We start from the raw sequence: 16785 nt of genomic DNA, 5'->3' as shown, positions 1-16785 counted from the left end.
AATTAGGAGTATGGGATTAACAGATACACACTACTATATATGAAATAGGTAAGTAAGGATTTACTGTATAGCAAAGGAAACCCTATTCAGTATCTTGTAACAGCCTGTAATGGAAAATAATATGGAAAATAATATATAGATAGATATAGATAAAGGTATAACTGAATCACTTTGCTGTATACCTGAAACTAACACAACATTGTAAATCAACTGTAGTTCAATAATAAATAAGTGAACATAAATGTCCAGCACGGAGTTACAGACATGAAGCAGCCACCAGGTCACGCAAAGTCTTGTGTACGACGCTTGAGAAACAAGACTTCACGCTAAAGAGGTTTTAAGTAGGGTGGTGACAAGCTAACTTTTGTTTTCAGTTATTTGCTCTGACGGCAGACAAAATAAGAAACCCTGGTACTGAAGATAGAGGAAAGTGGAGTATTCTGAGATGTATTTAAGAGACGAAGTAAACAGCACTCAGCGACTGATGACTGTTCTATGAAAACGTCACATCTATTCCCCACGCCGTTAGTTGGCTTGTCTAGACAGAGGACGGGACCACCCATCTGAGAGCTAGAATACAAAAGGAGCTAGTTTAGGTGACTTGTGGACATGTTGAACTTGAGGATTATCCTTCATGGCCAGGAAGGGATATCCAGCAGTCTGGACACTTATGAGCTAGGCCTGGGGAAGCAGGCTGATCTGAAATCATTAAATTCCAAGCCATGAGAACAACTGCAATTATCCCAAGAGAGCTTGTGTGAGTAGGAGAGCTTTGAGCCAGGAATGGAACCACTGGGAACAGCACGATCATCTCTAACATTTACTGCCACTCGCTGTGTGACTGTGCTCTGTAGGAGCTTTCACTATCTTAGCTCATTTGATCTCATATCATAAATCCGCTTTCCCATCTTTCTTACTGGAATCTTCTGCAACCAGTTCGTAAAAAGTACCTACATTTACATGGACATCAAGCTTTTCTATTTAGTAAAGTAATTTATGATCAGACTTTCTCAGAATGTTTTTAAACTCTGCAATATTTTGCCCATCTTCTAGGATTAGAATCTGATGCAGTAATAAAGACATTTGCCTTATTATTCCAGCAAATGGAATACATTTGCTGGAATACATCCCAGCAAATGTATAGATATAATCAAAACTCACCTTTGAAAACAAGTCTACCAAGTCATGCTTCTTTTCTAAAAATATAGTTATTCTCTCAGTGAGTAACTAGTTTTTAAGTCAACTACTCTGTGAAAGGATATAAATTACGAGGTTTCCTGGGGCTCTGAAGTTATGAAACTCATTCTGCCTGCTTACTTTGAAAGAGCTATTTTCTTTGAGTCAGAAATTTACTTATACAGACTATTTTACCATAATATTGGACCTCTAGAATAGGAAATATTCTACTTTTATTCCATTTACATGTATTTCTTTCTAGAGTTCATTGCTCAACATTTAATGAAGAACTGTTAATTGTATGGGTAACGACTGTGTTTTTCCTCTCAGATATATCACTTAATGAATTTAATTAAGAATGTTGGAGGTCTGCTTCTTAGGAGGACATTTACAACTTATTATGGGCTTTAACAAATTAAGAATTTGTTCCATAAAGTCAGATTATTACAGAAACATCAAATTAAATTTTGGATGGGTTTATCACTTAATCATTCAGGGTGAGTGTCATGATGCTTAATTTCTCCTGAGTTTAATTATGAACTTCTAATGCATTTATAATTACCATGAATCTTAACTTGGCACTTGTACATATACTGATTTCTTAAAATTCATCACCTCAAGACTGTAGCAGACATTTCCGTAAATATCCCTGCTTCCTTTTGTTGCTGTTTATGTCTCATCTGCTCCCTACGTAACTATACTATTATTGGTTAGGTTCTACATTCATTATTTCACTTAATCACCGTGCAATACCACTTATAGGATTAAGTGTCATTATCTGCATTTTATAGATGGAAAATAAAAAGGAAGGCAAGTGAGATTAGAGAACTTTCCCAAGTTCAAACAACAGAAGTGGTAGAATGAGGATTTGAACTCATGCCTTTCTGATTCCAGAGCTCGCACTTCTTCATCTCAGCTCTGATGAAAGCCTCTTTAAGTAGGGCAACTGCGTGATCCACCTTTGTATCACAACCCACGCGTACTGCATCCAGCAAGTAGTGGAGCTGAATACTGTCTGATGGGATCAATGAAGGAATAAGAAAATGCTTGCAAGATAAAGTTATGTGGGAATACATAATACAGAAATTCTCAAAACACACCTGGGATATACAAAGAAGGAGTCCCACCCCAATTTTGCAGGTGAGGAAACCAAGCCTCAAAAGCCAACACAGCTAAGAACAACTAGTAACTGGTAGGTTTGAGAGTCACACCAGGTCTTTTATCCCCAGAAGCAGGTCTGTCTGCCCTGCATCCCATTGTCCTGCATTGCAGAGAGAGAGATCAGAAAGCCTGGCTCAGAGAGGCCATGCAGCTGAGTGGTGATGAGGACGGACTTTGGTGTCAGCACAAACTCTGATCAAGACCCCAAACCCTACTTATGAGTGATGGGATCTACAGCAATAGGCCTTAAGACTCCTCATCTGTGAAGCGAGAAAAACAGAAGCTCCCACCTTACAGGACTGTTTGGAGCATCATATGAGATAATACAGTAGCATCTAAGCTCAGAGTAAGGGACTCAATATACGTCACCCAATATTTTATATACTCTTTTTGCTGCAAAACGGAGCCTCGCAAAATTGGAAGCTCGGGTCACTAGTGGCACACCAGTTGGATGTTGATGGTACAAAGACAAGCGTTAGTAACACTGAATCACAACTGCAAGAGCTTAGTCCCCTTTTAATGATCTTTTCGTTCATATAATCAGACTGTTACCATTCACTTTTAACACGATCACTTGTTGGTCTCTTTTTTTAACAAAGATCAAGCTATACCCGAAAGTATTAACAGGTAATAGTAACAGGAGAGAATTTAGTTTAAATGTTATGTTTTTATCCCTTCCATTTTTATATTTACTTTATTTGCATATTAAGAATACTTTGTTTTCCATTTTATAATAGTGATATTATTTTCCCTTTAAATCAATTTATTGAGTTTGGAAAAGTGCCAAACTAGCAAAAGACAGCAAACCACACAAAAGTCCATCAGTAGGAGACGAGCTGAATAAACTCTACACACCCATACAGAGTATACCAGGCAGATGTAAAAGAATGAAGACTATCCCTATATACTCACATAAAGCTACCCCCAGGGTGTACGAGGTGAAGAAACGCAAGGTGAAGTAAAGGGCGAATGGTAGGCTGTCACTTTCCAAGAAATAGAAGACATCTACATCTCCACTCTCAATGAATAGATATACTTTACATATTTACATATATGTGTGTATATATTTGAAAAATATGTATATTTGCCTACATTAAAAATAAAAATATAAACCAGAAGCTGAAAACATATTGTCTAAAGGGGAAGGAGACATGAGGATGAAAGAATTAGGATGACGGCTAGACATATCTGAATATATTTTAAAGATTGGACTTCGGAAATATGTAAATGTTTTATGTAGTTCTAAAACAGAATTAGTGAATTCTGCTTCCAAGAAAACAGAGTAAACCTACTTTTCCCTACCCTCCTGCTAACTGCAGCTGAAAACCCCGGACAGTATATGTAAAACAAACATACAAAGACTCTGAGAGACAGAGAGAGGCAGACAGACTAGAAAGAGACCTCAGAACCTTAGAAATGACCTGGTGAGTTTTCTTTTTTGCCTCAAATGCCCTGAATGAATACTGGAAAAGCTGGTTACTTGGAAATGCCAATGGACACAGACAAAAAAAAAAATCCCCCGGGCTTCCCTGGTGGCGCAGTGGTTGAGAGTCCGCCTGCCGATGCAGGGGACACGGGTTCGTGCCCCGGTCCAGGAAGATCCCACATACCACGGAGCGGCTGGGCCCGTGAGCCATGGCCGCTGAGCCTGCGCGTCCGGAGCCTGTGCCCCGCAACGGGAGAGGCCACAACAGTGAGAGGCCCGCGAACCGCAAAACAAACAAACAAACAAAAAATCCCCGAGAGAAACCTGCTCTCTCAACTCAGAGGACCAGGAAAGGGGCAGCCTAACAAGAAAGAGAATGTTTGGACAGTAACCAGCCTACTCCAGCCAATCACCACAGGCAGCTACAGACATACATGTCTCCCACACCCCAGGCCAAGGCTGAGGGGAGACAAAGTGCCCCGTGTCCCCTCTCCTCCAGGTGGTGTTAGAGCAGCACAGGTGGGGAGCCTGGACTTCAAGCCACACCAGTGAGAACGAGGTTCCCCACCCTCTCCAGGCAGGGCGATGTCAGAGGACACAAGATCAGTATACAGAAAGCAACTGTACTTGTATACACCATCAGTGGCCATATGGAAGCTGAAATTAAAAGCACAATACCATTCATAATAGCTCAAGAAAAGTGAAATCTAATGAAACACGAACAGGAATTTTATGCTGAAAACTAATGAAAGAGAACATCTAAATAAATGGAGAGACCTACCAGATTGATTAACTGAAGGACTCAACAAAGTAAAGATGTTGATTTTCCCCAAATTGATATCCTGGTTTAACATCCTTTCTTTCAGAATGCCAGCAAGATTTTTATGGAGACGTAGACAAACTTATATGGAAAGGCAACTGAACTAGAATCGTTCAAACAATTCTGAAAATTGGAAAACAAAGTGGGAGGAATCACTCTCCTTGATTTCACTTGATTTCAAGACTTGTATAGCCACGGAAATTACACAGTGTAGTTCTGGCTGGGGGGAGACACAAAGATCAACGGAATAGAAAAGAAAACCCAGAGAGAAAGCCACACAAATACAACCAACTAATTTTTGACAAAGATGTAAAAGCAATTCAATGGAAGAAGATAGTCTTTTCAACCAACAGAGCTAGAGCAACTAGATACTCACAGACCAAAAAAAAAGAAAAAGAAAAGAACTCCAAACTACACTTCACACTTTACACAAAAATTAACTCAAAATTGATCATCAACTTAAATGTATATAAAACTATAAAAATTTTAGAAGATAGTATAGGAGAAAATCTTCAGGACCTAGATCTTTGTTAAGAGTTTTTTAGACATAACACCAGAAGCATGATCCCTAAAACAAAAGCTTGGTAAATTGGACTTGAAAAACATTTGTTCTATGAAATATTCTGTTATGACATGAAAAGACAAGCTAGATACTGGGAAAAAATATTTGAAAACCATGCAGCTGACAAAGGACTCATATCTAGAACCCTCAAACCTCAACAGTAAAGCTACGATCCAATTAGAAAATGGGCAAATGACATCTCACCAAAGATGGGGTACAAATGGCAAACAGGCACATAAAAGGATGTTCAAGATCATTAGCCCTTGGGGAAATGAAAATTAAGACCACAGTGAAGCACCACTACATACTTATTAGAAGAGTTAAATAAAAAGCGGTGACAGTACCAAACGCTGGAGGACGCGGAGAAACTGGATTTCTCACAAATTGCTGGTGGCAATGTACGGGGTACAGACATTCTGGAAAACAACCTTGCTTTCTTAAAAAACTAAAAATACGCTTACCAGACAACCTGTCAGTTGCACTCCTGGTTATCTATCCCAGAGAAACGGAAACTTAGGTCCACACACACCTGTACATAATTGTTTACAGCAGCTTTATTAGTAGTGACCAAAACCTGAAAAGAACCAAAATGTCCCTCCGTAAATGGATGGTTAAACAAACTGAGGAATAGCCAAACCATGGAATAAAAAGAAACCAACTATTGATATACCCAATTTGGATGTATTTCAAGAACATTATGTTGCTAAAGAAACAAGGCTAATCCGAAAGGTCATAAGAGGTATAATTAATTTCATTTGTACAACATTCTCAAAATAAAAACTTCCTAGAGGTAGGAAGCAGAGTGGTGGTTGCCGGGAGAGGGGGCGGGGGCGGGGGCGGGGTATGATTATAAAGGAGTAGGGTGAGGGAGGTCTTCATGGATGGGCTAGTTCTATATCTTGATTGTGGTGATGGTTACACAAATCTACCCATGCGACAGAATAACATAAACCTATATGCATACTTTTTACCAGTGTCATATTCTCCGCTTTGATATTGTACTATGATTATGTAAGATGAAACCACTGGAGGAAGCTGGGTAACGGGTATATGCAACTTCCTTGTACTATATTTGTAAATTCCTGTGAATCTATAATTATGTCAAAATAAAAAGATTTTTTTAATTAAAGGGGAGAAGAGAGTTCCTAAAAACTTAAAACGAAATGAAATAAATGAACCTAGTTGTGTAGCAAGTAAGTGGCATAATCACACAGAGAGACTTTATTTCAAGGGACTTTACAATCATTATCCTTAGGATGCATCCTAAAGAAAAGAGATTAGCCAAACAAAATCTTCAACTGTTTCCGATAATCATATGGTTGGTGATAAAGTTATTCTTTTTCTGAGACAGTGCTGTGTGTATTGTGAGAAAAAGCGAATGTGCTATTCCCTTAACGTCACTGGGAATTGACGCTTTTGGTGCAGGTGCAGAGAGACAGACGCTGAAGATCAATGAGGCTGAACAAAAATGTGTAGTTCTGGGCTTCCCTGGTGGCGCAGTGGTTGAGAGTCCGCCTGCCGATGCAGGCGACACGGGTTCGTGCCCCGGTCTGGGAGGATCCCACATGCCGCGGAGCGGCTGGGCCCGTGAGCCATGGCCACTGAGCCTGCGCGTCTGAAGCCTGTGCTCCGCAACGGGAGAGGCCACAACAGTGAGAGGCCCGCATACAGCAAAAAAAAAAAAAAAAAGTGTAGTTCTAAATTTGAGTTGGAAATATCAGTATAAACTCACGAAAAATTTTATTGATATTATAGCCAATAAAGGCATAGAAACAATGAACAAGTTGGTAGCAACGATCACCTCTAGAATGTGCTTTCTAAATACCATTTCCCACACTAAGGAACAAAAGCTCCTTATATAAGTGGAGCACAGTAATACGTGTGGTAAATATATATATTTATATCCATGATAAATCTAAATATATGTGGTACAGCTGAAATAGCTTCCCACCGGAAGGCAAGGAAGCTATGAAGGATGACTGGGGTCATGACAAAAGGACTCAGAAGTGGCTCTAATTGGTCAAAGATGAGGCAATCTGAGCCTTCATGAGGATGATGGTGATTTCGATGGATGGAAACACATCAAAATCTTTAGATCCATGAACTGATAATGATACTAACAAAAATTCATTCTTCTACTGGATCAAAGCACATCGCCTAGGAAGGATTCCTGCTCTGCGGTGTGTGTCAGAGTGTGTTGGGGTCGGTGGGGAGATAAATTAGTAATTATAGGTACAGGAGACTAAAAATCATCTTTACTTGGGGATGCAATCAGCAAAATTCAGACTGAGGGAATCTCTACAGCATAAATGATGAAATGCTTGCAATATATAAATTGTAAGGAAAAAGAAAGGAAGGGGGAACCTACAGAATAAAGAAATGTATGCGTCACATCAACCAGTTATGATGTATAGACTTATCTGGATTCGGATTCAAACAGTCTATAGAAACTATTATGAATATTTGAACAGTGATTGACTATTTGATAAAATAGAATGTAAGAAATTACTGTTAATTGTTACGTGTGGTAATGAGATTATGAGTATGAATTTTTGCAGAGCCCTCTTCTTTTGGAGATATACCCTGAATTATTGTGGATGAAATGATATGATGGCTAGGATTTATTTCAGAAGCACACAGGGGAAGGAGGGGTATGAGGGTAGAAGTGGATGAGGCTATGAAAGAAACGGGATTGACCACACGTTACTGGTTGTTGAAGCTCATTTCCATATACATAAGGGTTCATTATGCTATTTTTTTCTTTTATATATATATGTATGTTTAATTTTCTATGATGAAAAAATTAAAAACAATCTGGGTCCATTTTTAAGCTATTTGATAATAATAGTACACGTGGTATCCAGTTATAGCCAAAATCATGAAGGGGCTTCAACACAGCAGGCTTGGGAAACTGCGGTAGACAAAGTCACATTGTCACCCTGATTTACTGGGCACCATGTAAGCACTAAGGCAGTCTGGAGAAGGAATGGTTCTCCCAGCCCTGACTTATGTTTATACAGAAATCTTCTCCCCGAGAGCTCGTCTCATTAATGCTCACCACATTTCCACCAGGCAGGCAGGCAATCTCATCTTCTTCCACAATGACACATACAATTTCCGGTTCCCTCGAGTTGCTGCTGTAAACGGCAGCCGGGGGCCGCGTGCTCCTAACTCCTCATGAACCTGTGGACCGTGGAATTTGGTGACTGATGAGACCACCAGGCGTCTCGGCCCCAATGTGAGGTTCAGGAAATGATGACAGTGACCCAGCAGGACCACTGTGCCCACGTAGCAAAAAAGAGCAAGTGTGACAACATGCATTACCTGGACACCTTCTGGAACTCAGGCCATGGCCCCGGGGGTTTAGCTCAGCTTGAGTGGACGGAGCTAACAAAGTCCTCCTAATCCCAAGCATTCCTTCCCAGGTCAACCTGCCCCCTGCCCCACCTCCATCACCTATTTTTCAAGCCCACGGAAGTTACGCTACCTTTGCACAACCGTCAGTGTTCCCGAAGACGCATCCACTCCTCCTGGAGCCCAGGTTTTCTCCAGATGCAGGCAAACTTACTGCAGGACACCTTGTTGATAAACCTTGGAGACTGTCGAGGATACATTTCGCTAATTTAACAAGTTATAGACACCTGACTCATGTAAGCACTTCGTAGCTGTAAAGTACTCTGTCTTAGTCAGTCCAGGCTGACGTAACAAAATACCATAGACTTGGTGACTTAAACAACAGACCTTTAGCTTACTCCTCACAATTCTGGAAACTGGGAAGTCCAGGGTCAAGGTACCAGCAGACCTGGTGTCTGATGGGGACCTGCCTCCCGGCTTGCAGACAGCCACCTCTGGCTGTGTCCTCACGTACGGTCAGGCCCCCCAAGATGGCTGTCCTCTTGCCCTCTGTCCATTCCCTGCTGGACCAGTGCCTGCTTCACCTATACCCCACTCGCATGACCGACCTTCTACATACTTGCTTCCGGCCCAGCTAGTGACTGTTCTACTCTTTAGATCAGAACATCTCCACCATGATAGCTTATCAAAGGGGCGGTGAGGGGCATGCCCCCCTGCTAGTTTCCCTGGTAACCGATGGGCTAACCTGAGGTTAATTCCCCCTATAACTGGTAACCTCCCCCTTCCCCCAGGAGCTAAGTATGCCACCAAGTCCTGCCAGCCGTCCGCCGCACACGATGGGGTGTCGCTCCAGGACCTTGTTTCAGACACGTAAGGTGCCCCACCCATTAAACCACTGATGTCTCTGTCACTGACTCTGGGCTCTTCCTTTAGTCTTGGGGCTGGACAAGTACAGGGCTTGCAGGCCTGCAGGGTGCAGCCCGACACCTCACATGGCCCAGAGAGAGAGAAAGGGCTCACCCCTGTCCTTTTCTTGTAAGGATGCTAATCCCATCTGGGGCGCTCCATTCTCACGACCTGTCACCCTCCTCCAAACACCATCACATTGGGGTTTCAACATATGAATCTGGGAGAACACAAACATTCTGTCCACAGCAACTTGTCTCGTTGAATAAGTTATAGCAAATACTATTATTACTGTAATGGTATATGCACACATAGAGGAATATATTGATATTAGACATTATTTAATTCTTAAAAATGTAAACCAGAAGCTTGTCATCTCTCCTACTATTTAGAAGAGTCTAAACCTCCACCTTACATAGAGTTATTTGTTTTTCACGTCATTGATTAAGCAGGTACTCTATGCAAGAGGGAACAGCAGTGCATAGACCTACAAAGCCCTGCCTGCCTACAGCACGTATTCTGGTGATAAGAATACAGACAATTAAGCAGATGCAAACTATGATATGCAGGATGGATAAACAACAAGGTCCTGCTGTAGAGCACAGGGGATGATATTCAATGTCCTCTAATAAGCCATAATGGAAAAGAATATATATATATGTATAACTGAATCACTTTGCTGTCCAGCAGAAATTAACACATTGTAAATCAACTATTCTTCAACAAAATAAATTTTTTAAAAAAAGAATACAGGCAATCATGTAAAACTCTGTATTGGCAAAATAACAGTTATGCAACCTAATGACTAAGACCCTTAGTTTACAAACTAAAGTGTGTGGGAAACATTACACAAATTCATTTTTCAATAAATGCATTTGATTTCTATTTTGACCCCCATCCCTACAAAATAGGCGAAAGAAACAAACCTCAGTCACGTGGGGGATTTTCTCTCATCCTTCTGCCGGCTCCAGTCAGGGGGTGATGAGGTGTCAGCCCACCTCAGGGGGGCCTCACCAATTCATTCGTCCATGTAAGTCCCCACCGGCACACTCCACGTCCTGTTTCTTTGCACTGACTTGATTTTTTAAATACTGCATTGAAATAGGATTTATCTTGATGACAGCATTTGGGGTGGGGGGTGTCTCCTTAGGTTTTGCTCTCAAGGTAAGTGCCTCACTCACCCCCCGGTCCTAAGCAGACAAGCCAACATCTGAAGCCCCTCTGGCCTTGGGGTTGCTCCTTCCCGACGCTCACCCAAGCCTCGCGTCGGGGAGCTTGGACTCAGGGAAATTTCTGAGGGTTGTTACTTATTTCTACAGATTTCGTTTCCTTCCAACGGAGCAGAATATTATTTTATTTTTCTCAAAGATGGGACAGGAACTTACAAAATCACTCCTCCTGAGAGAGTGTTTTCTGACTTTGGGTTTACTTGATTAGGCACCTGGAGGCAGCCTGTCCAGATTCGTGGAAGATCATGGGTGCCCGGGGGCCCTGCTCCCATGTCCAGGGCAACGTTCCTACTTTTCTGGCCGATGGAAATTAAGTCCAGGAAGTAACTCAGAGCCAAAAATCAGTCAGTTGTGAATGACAACTTATTTTTAATCGTGTTAAACTGCTAACTCCCCAATTAACTTCTCCATCCAGAAAGTGCTTTTCTCCCGATGAAGCTCAGAGCTTCCTGACAGCAGTAAAAATGTTAGAGCCCATCAGCTCCACTGGCTGACATTCAGAGTCAGCGGTACTTGAAGTTATATTTTAAAAGGCTCATGGGGGAAAAAAATCATTCAAAAAGCATTTAGCTCTTCAAACGTGTTCAAGCCCAAGGGTTCACTGCATTCTAATTACTCTGGTAACTACTTTGCAAATAAAAACTTACAAGCAGAAAATAAACAGGGGAAGAGAATGGCCAATAGCTTCCGTCAAAAAAGATGGAGATAAAGAAATTATATGTTTAGAGTAAGGTGTTTTAAAATACTGTATACCTCAAAGGAAAAATGGTCTTGAAGCAAGCTCTTTCCTAAGTGAAATATCTTTTTTCCCCCTAAGAAACTTAGAAAGAGCCTTTGTAAAACCAGAAATCCCTCTCTGAGGGATACACATATCCATGGCAACAACAGTGTGTGACAATAAAATTAGCTTCAGAAACAGAAGAAATAGAAGATATTCAAGTACAGAGAGATTAGGGGATGATTCAGGACACAGTGATCTCTACGTATATTTTAAAAATTATCCCTTGCCAGAAAGGATTTGAGATGACTTAAAAGGAAGCATAAAATCTAACCAGATAACTCCCTCCTGTGAGAGCACCGCAATCATAACCAACTGCTGAACAATCATGGACAGGAAGACACTGGAACTCACCAAAAAAACACCCCACATCCAAGACAAAGGAGAAGCCGCAAGGAGACGGCAGGAGGGGCGCAATCACAGTAAAATCAAATCCCATAACTGCTGGGTGGGTGACTCACAGACTGGAGAACACTTACACCACAGAAGTCCACCCACTGGAGGGAAGGTTCTGAGCCCCACGTCAGGCTTCCCAACCTGGGGGTCCGGCAACAGGAGGAGGAATTCCCAGAGAATCAGACTTTGAAGGTTGGTGGGATTTGATTGCAGGACTTCAACAGGACTGGGGGAAACAGAGACTCCACTCTTGGAGGGCACACACAAAGTAGTGTGCACACTGGGACCCAGGGGAAGGAGCAGTGACCCCGGGGGAGACTCAACCAGACCTACCTGCTAGTGTTGGAGGGTCTCCTGCAGAGGCAGGGGCTGGCTGTGGCTCACCGTGGGGACAAGGACACTGGCAGCAGAACTTCTGGGAAGTACCCCTTGGCGTGAGCCTTCCCAGAGTCCACCATTAACCCCACTGAAGAGCCTCTAGGCTCCAGTGGTGGGTCACCTCAGGCCAAAAACCCACCAGGGAGGGAACTCAGCCCCACCCTTCAGCTGACAAGCAGATTAAAGTTTTACTCAGCTCTGCTCACCAGAGCAACACCCAGCTCTACCCACCACCAGTCCCTCCCATCAGGAAGCTTGCATAAGCCTCTTAGATAGCCTCATCCACCAGAGGGCAGACAGCAGAAGCAAGAAGAACTACAATCCTGCAGCCTGTGGAACAAAAACCACATTCACAGAAAGACAGACAAAATGAAAAGGCAGAGGGCTATGTACCAGATGAAGGAACAAGATAAAACCCCAGAAAACAGCTAAATGAAGTGAGGATAGGCAACCTTCCAGAAAAAGAATTCAGAATAATGATAGTGAAAATGATCCAGGACCTTGGAAAAAGAATAGAGGCAAAGATTGAGAAGATGCAAGAAATGTTTAACAAAGACCTAGAAGAACTGAAGAACAAACACCTAGAAGAATTAAAGAACAAAGAAACAGAGATGAACAATACAATAGCTGAAATGAAAAATACACTAGAAGGAATCAAAAGCAGAATAACTGAGGCAGAAGAATGGGTAAGTGACCTGGAAGACAGAATGGTGGAATTCATTGCCACAGAACACAATAAAGAAAAAGCAATGAAAAGAAATGAAGACAGCCTAAGAGACCTCTGGGACAACACTAAACACACCAACATTCACTTTATAGGGGTCCCAGAGGGAGGAAAGAGAGAGAAAGGACCAGAGAAAATATTTGAAGAGATTATAGTTGAAAAGTTCCCTAACATGGGAAAGGAAATAGCCACCCAAGTCCAGGAAACTCAGAGAGTCCCAGGCAGGATAAACCCAAGGAGAAACACGCCAAGACACGTAGTAAACAAATTGACAAAAATTAAAAACAAAGAAAAATTATTAAAAGCAACAAGGGGGCTTCCCTGGTGGCGCAGTGGTTGAGAGTCCGCCTGCCGATGCGGGGGACACGGGTTCGTGCCCTGGTCTGGGAAGATCCCATATGCCGCGGAGCAGCTGGGCCCGTGAGCCATGGCCGCTGAGCCTGCGCATCTGGAGCCTGTGCTCTGCAACGGGAGAGGCCACAACAGTGAGAGGAACGCGTACCGAAAATTAAATAAATAAATAAATAAATAAAAGCAACAAGGGGAAAACAACAAATAACATACAAGGGAACTCCCATAAGGTTAACAGCTGATTTCTCAGCAGAAACTCTACAAGCCAGAACGGAGTGGCACAATATATTTACAGTGATGAAAGGGAAGAAACTACAACTAAGATCACTCTACCCAGCAAGGATCTCATTCAGATTTGATGGAGAAATCAAAAGCTTTACAGACAAGCAAAAGCTAAGAGAATTCAGCACCACCAAACCAGCTCTACAACAAATGCTAAAGGAACTTCTCTAAGTGGGAAACACAAGAGAAGAAAAGGACCTACAAAGAAAAACCCAAAATAACTCAGAAAATGGTAATAGGAACATACATATCGATAAGTACCTTAAACGTGAATGGATTAAATGCTCCAACCAAAAGACACAGGCTCACTGAATGGATACAAAAACAAGACCCATATATATGCTGTCTACAAGAGACCCACTTCAGACCTAGGGACACATACAGACTGAAAGTGAGGGGATGGAAAAAGATATTCCATGCAAATGGAAATCAAAAGAAAGCTGGAGTAGCAATACTCATATCAGATAAAATAGACTTTAAAATAAAGAATGTTACAAGAGACAAGGAAGGATCAATCCAAGAAGAAGATATAACAATTAGAAATATATATACATCCAACATAGGAGCACCTCAATACATAAGGCAACTGCTAACAGCTATAAAAGAGGAAATAGACAGTAGCACAATAACAGTGGGGGACTTTAACACCTCACTTACACCAATGGACAGATCATCCACAGAAAATTAATAAGGAAACACAAGCTTTAAATGACACAATAGACCAGATAGATTTAATTGATATTTACAGGACATTCCATCTGAACAGCAGATTACATTTTCTTCTCAAGTGTACACAGAACATTCTCCAGGATAGACCACATCTTGGGTCACAAATCAAGCCTCAGTAAATTTAAGAAAATTGAAATCATATCAAGCATCTTTACTGATCACAACACTATGAGATTAGAAACAAATTACACAGGAAAAGATCATAAAAAACACAAACACATGGAAGCTAAAAAATACATTGCTAAATAACCAAGAGATCACAGAAGAAATCAAAGAGGAAAAAAAAATACCTAGAGACAAATGACAATGAAAACAGGATGATCCAAAATTTATGGGATGCAGCAAAAGCAGTTCTAAGAGGTAAGTTTATAGCAATACAAGCCTACCTCAAGAAACAAGAAAAATCTCAAATAAACAATCTAAATTTACACCTAAGGAACTAAAGAAAAAAGAACAAACAAAACCCAAAGTTAGTAGAAAGAAAGAAATCATAAAGATCACAGCAGAAATAAATGAAATAGAAACAAAGAAAACAATAGCAAAGATCAATAAAACTAAAAGCCGTTTCTTTGAGAAGATAAACAAAATTGATAAACATTTAGCCATGATGTTCTACTACAAGAGTTGCTTGTAGTAGTCTCTCAGGATGCTTTGTATTTCTGCGGGGTCCGTTGTAACTTCTCCTTTTTCATGTTTATCATGTTTAAATAGCCAAAGCAGTCTTGAGGGAAAAAACGGAGCTGGAGGAATCAGACTCCCTGACTTCAGACTGTACTACAAAGCTACAGTAATCAAGACAATATGGTACTTGCACAAAAACAGAAATATAGATCAATGGAACAGGATAGAAAGCCCAGAAAGAAACCCACGCACATATGGTCAACTAATCTATAACAAAGGAGGCAAGGATATACAATGGAGAAAAGACAGTCCCTTCAATAAGTGGAGCTGGGAAAACTGGACAGCTACATGTGAAAGAATGAAATTAGAACACTCCCTAACACCATACACAAAAATAAACTCCACATGGATTAAAGACCTAAATATAAGACCAGACACTATAAAACTCTTAGAGGAAAACATAGGCAGAACACTCTTTGACATAAATCACAGCAAGATCCTCTTTGACCCACCTCCTAGAGAAATGGAAATAAAAACAAAAACAAATGGGACCTAATGAAACTTAAAAGCTTTTGCACAGCAAAGGAAACCATAAACAAGACGAAAAGACAACCCTCAGAATAGGGGAAAATATTTGCAAACGAATCACAGAGAAAGGATTAATCTCTAAGATATATAAACAGATCATGCAGCTCAATATTAAAAAGCAAACAACCCAATCCAAAAATGGGCAGAAGACCAAAATAGACATTTGTCCCAAGAAGACATACAGATGGCCAAGAAGCACATGAAAATCTGCTCAGCATCACTAATTATTAGAGAAATGCGAATCAAAACTACAGTGAGGTATCACCTCACACCGGTTAGAATGGGCATCATCAGAAAATCTACAGACAACAAATGCTGGAGTGGGTGTGGAGAAAAGGGAACAATCTCGCACTGTTGGTGGGAATGGAAATTGATACAGCCACTATGGAGAACAGTATTGACACTCCACAAAAAACGAAAAATAGAATTACCATATGACGCAGCAATCCCACTATTGGGCATGTACCCAGAGAAAACCATAATTCAAAAAGACACATGCACCCCAATGTTCACTGCAGCACTATTTACAATAGCCAGGTCATGGAAGCAACCTAAATGCCCATCGACAGACGAATGGATAAAGAAGTTGTGGTACATATATACAATGGAATATTACTCATAAAAGCGAATGAAATTGGGTCATTTGTAGAGATGTGGATGGACACAGAGACTGTCATACAGAGTGAAGGACGACCAGAGGCTTCTGCAAGGGCGCACAGCCAGGGCGCCTCTCCCTCCGTGGGTTGTAAGTTAGATGTAAGCTAATCCGAATGTGCTGCAGAGTTGAGAACTGCTGACGAGGGACGATTGCAAAGACTGCTTCTCCTTCCAAGGGGTGATCAAAAAACTTCAGCAACTGTTAATTCTGCAAATGCTTTGAGTTTACCAAGGTAGACTCTGGGATACCGAAGACTCAGAACAGTCTGAATGACTTTAAAACAAATCAATCCAAAACAAAAACTCTTTAAGTTGTTCTCCAGTTATTAGAAGTTTTAAAGGTTAATACAATGCTATCTGTTTACTTCACCAGTATGACGACTGAAGCAGAAATAATAAGAAGTCCTTCAGCGCAATACAACGACCCCAAGGTTATTCCTCTTTTGTGTTTTGCTCCGCATTTGGAGCAGCCTCCAAACATACATGTTGCAATTGCATTGTGATTGGTGTGTGCCTGGTGTACCCCTGCACATCACAAATAATGGAAGAGGACAAACTGACGTCATAGATAACATAATTACCCACTTTAGGATCAATTAAAGCAGGAAAGATGTTAAATTCACCTTATGTTTCCATTAATTTGGTAC

The sequence above is a fragment of the Stenella coeruleoalba genome (assembly GCF_951394435.1).
Source record: "Stenella coeruleoalba genome assembly, chromosome: 17".
NCBI lineage: Eukaryota > Metazoa > Chordata > Mammalia > Artiodactyla > Delphinidae > Stenella > Stenella coeruleoalba.
The sequence above is the reverse complement of the archived record's forward strand: the minus strand, read 5'-3'. Positions refer to the sequence as shown.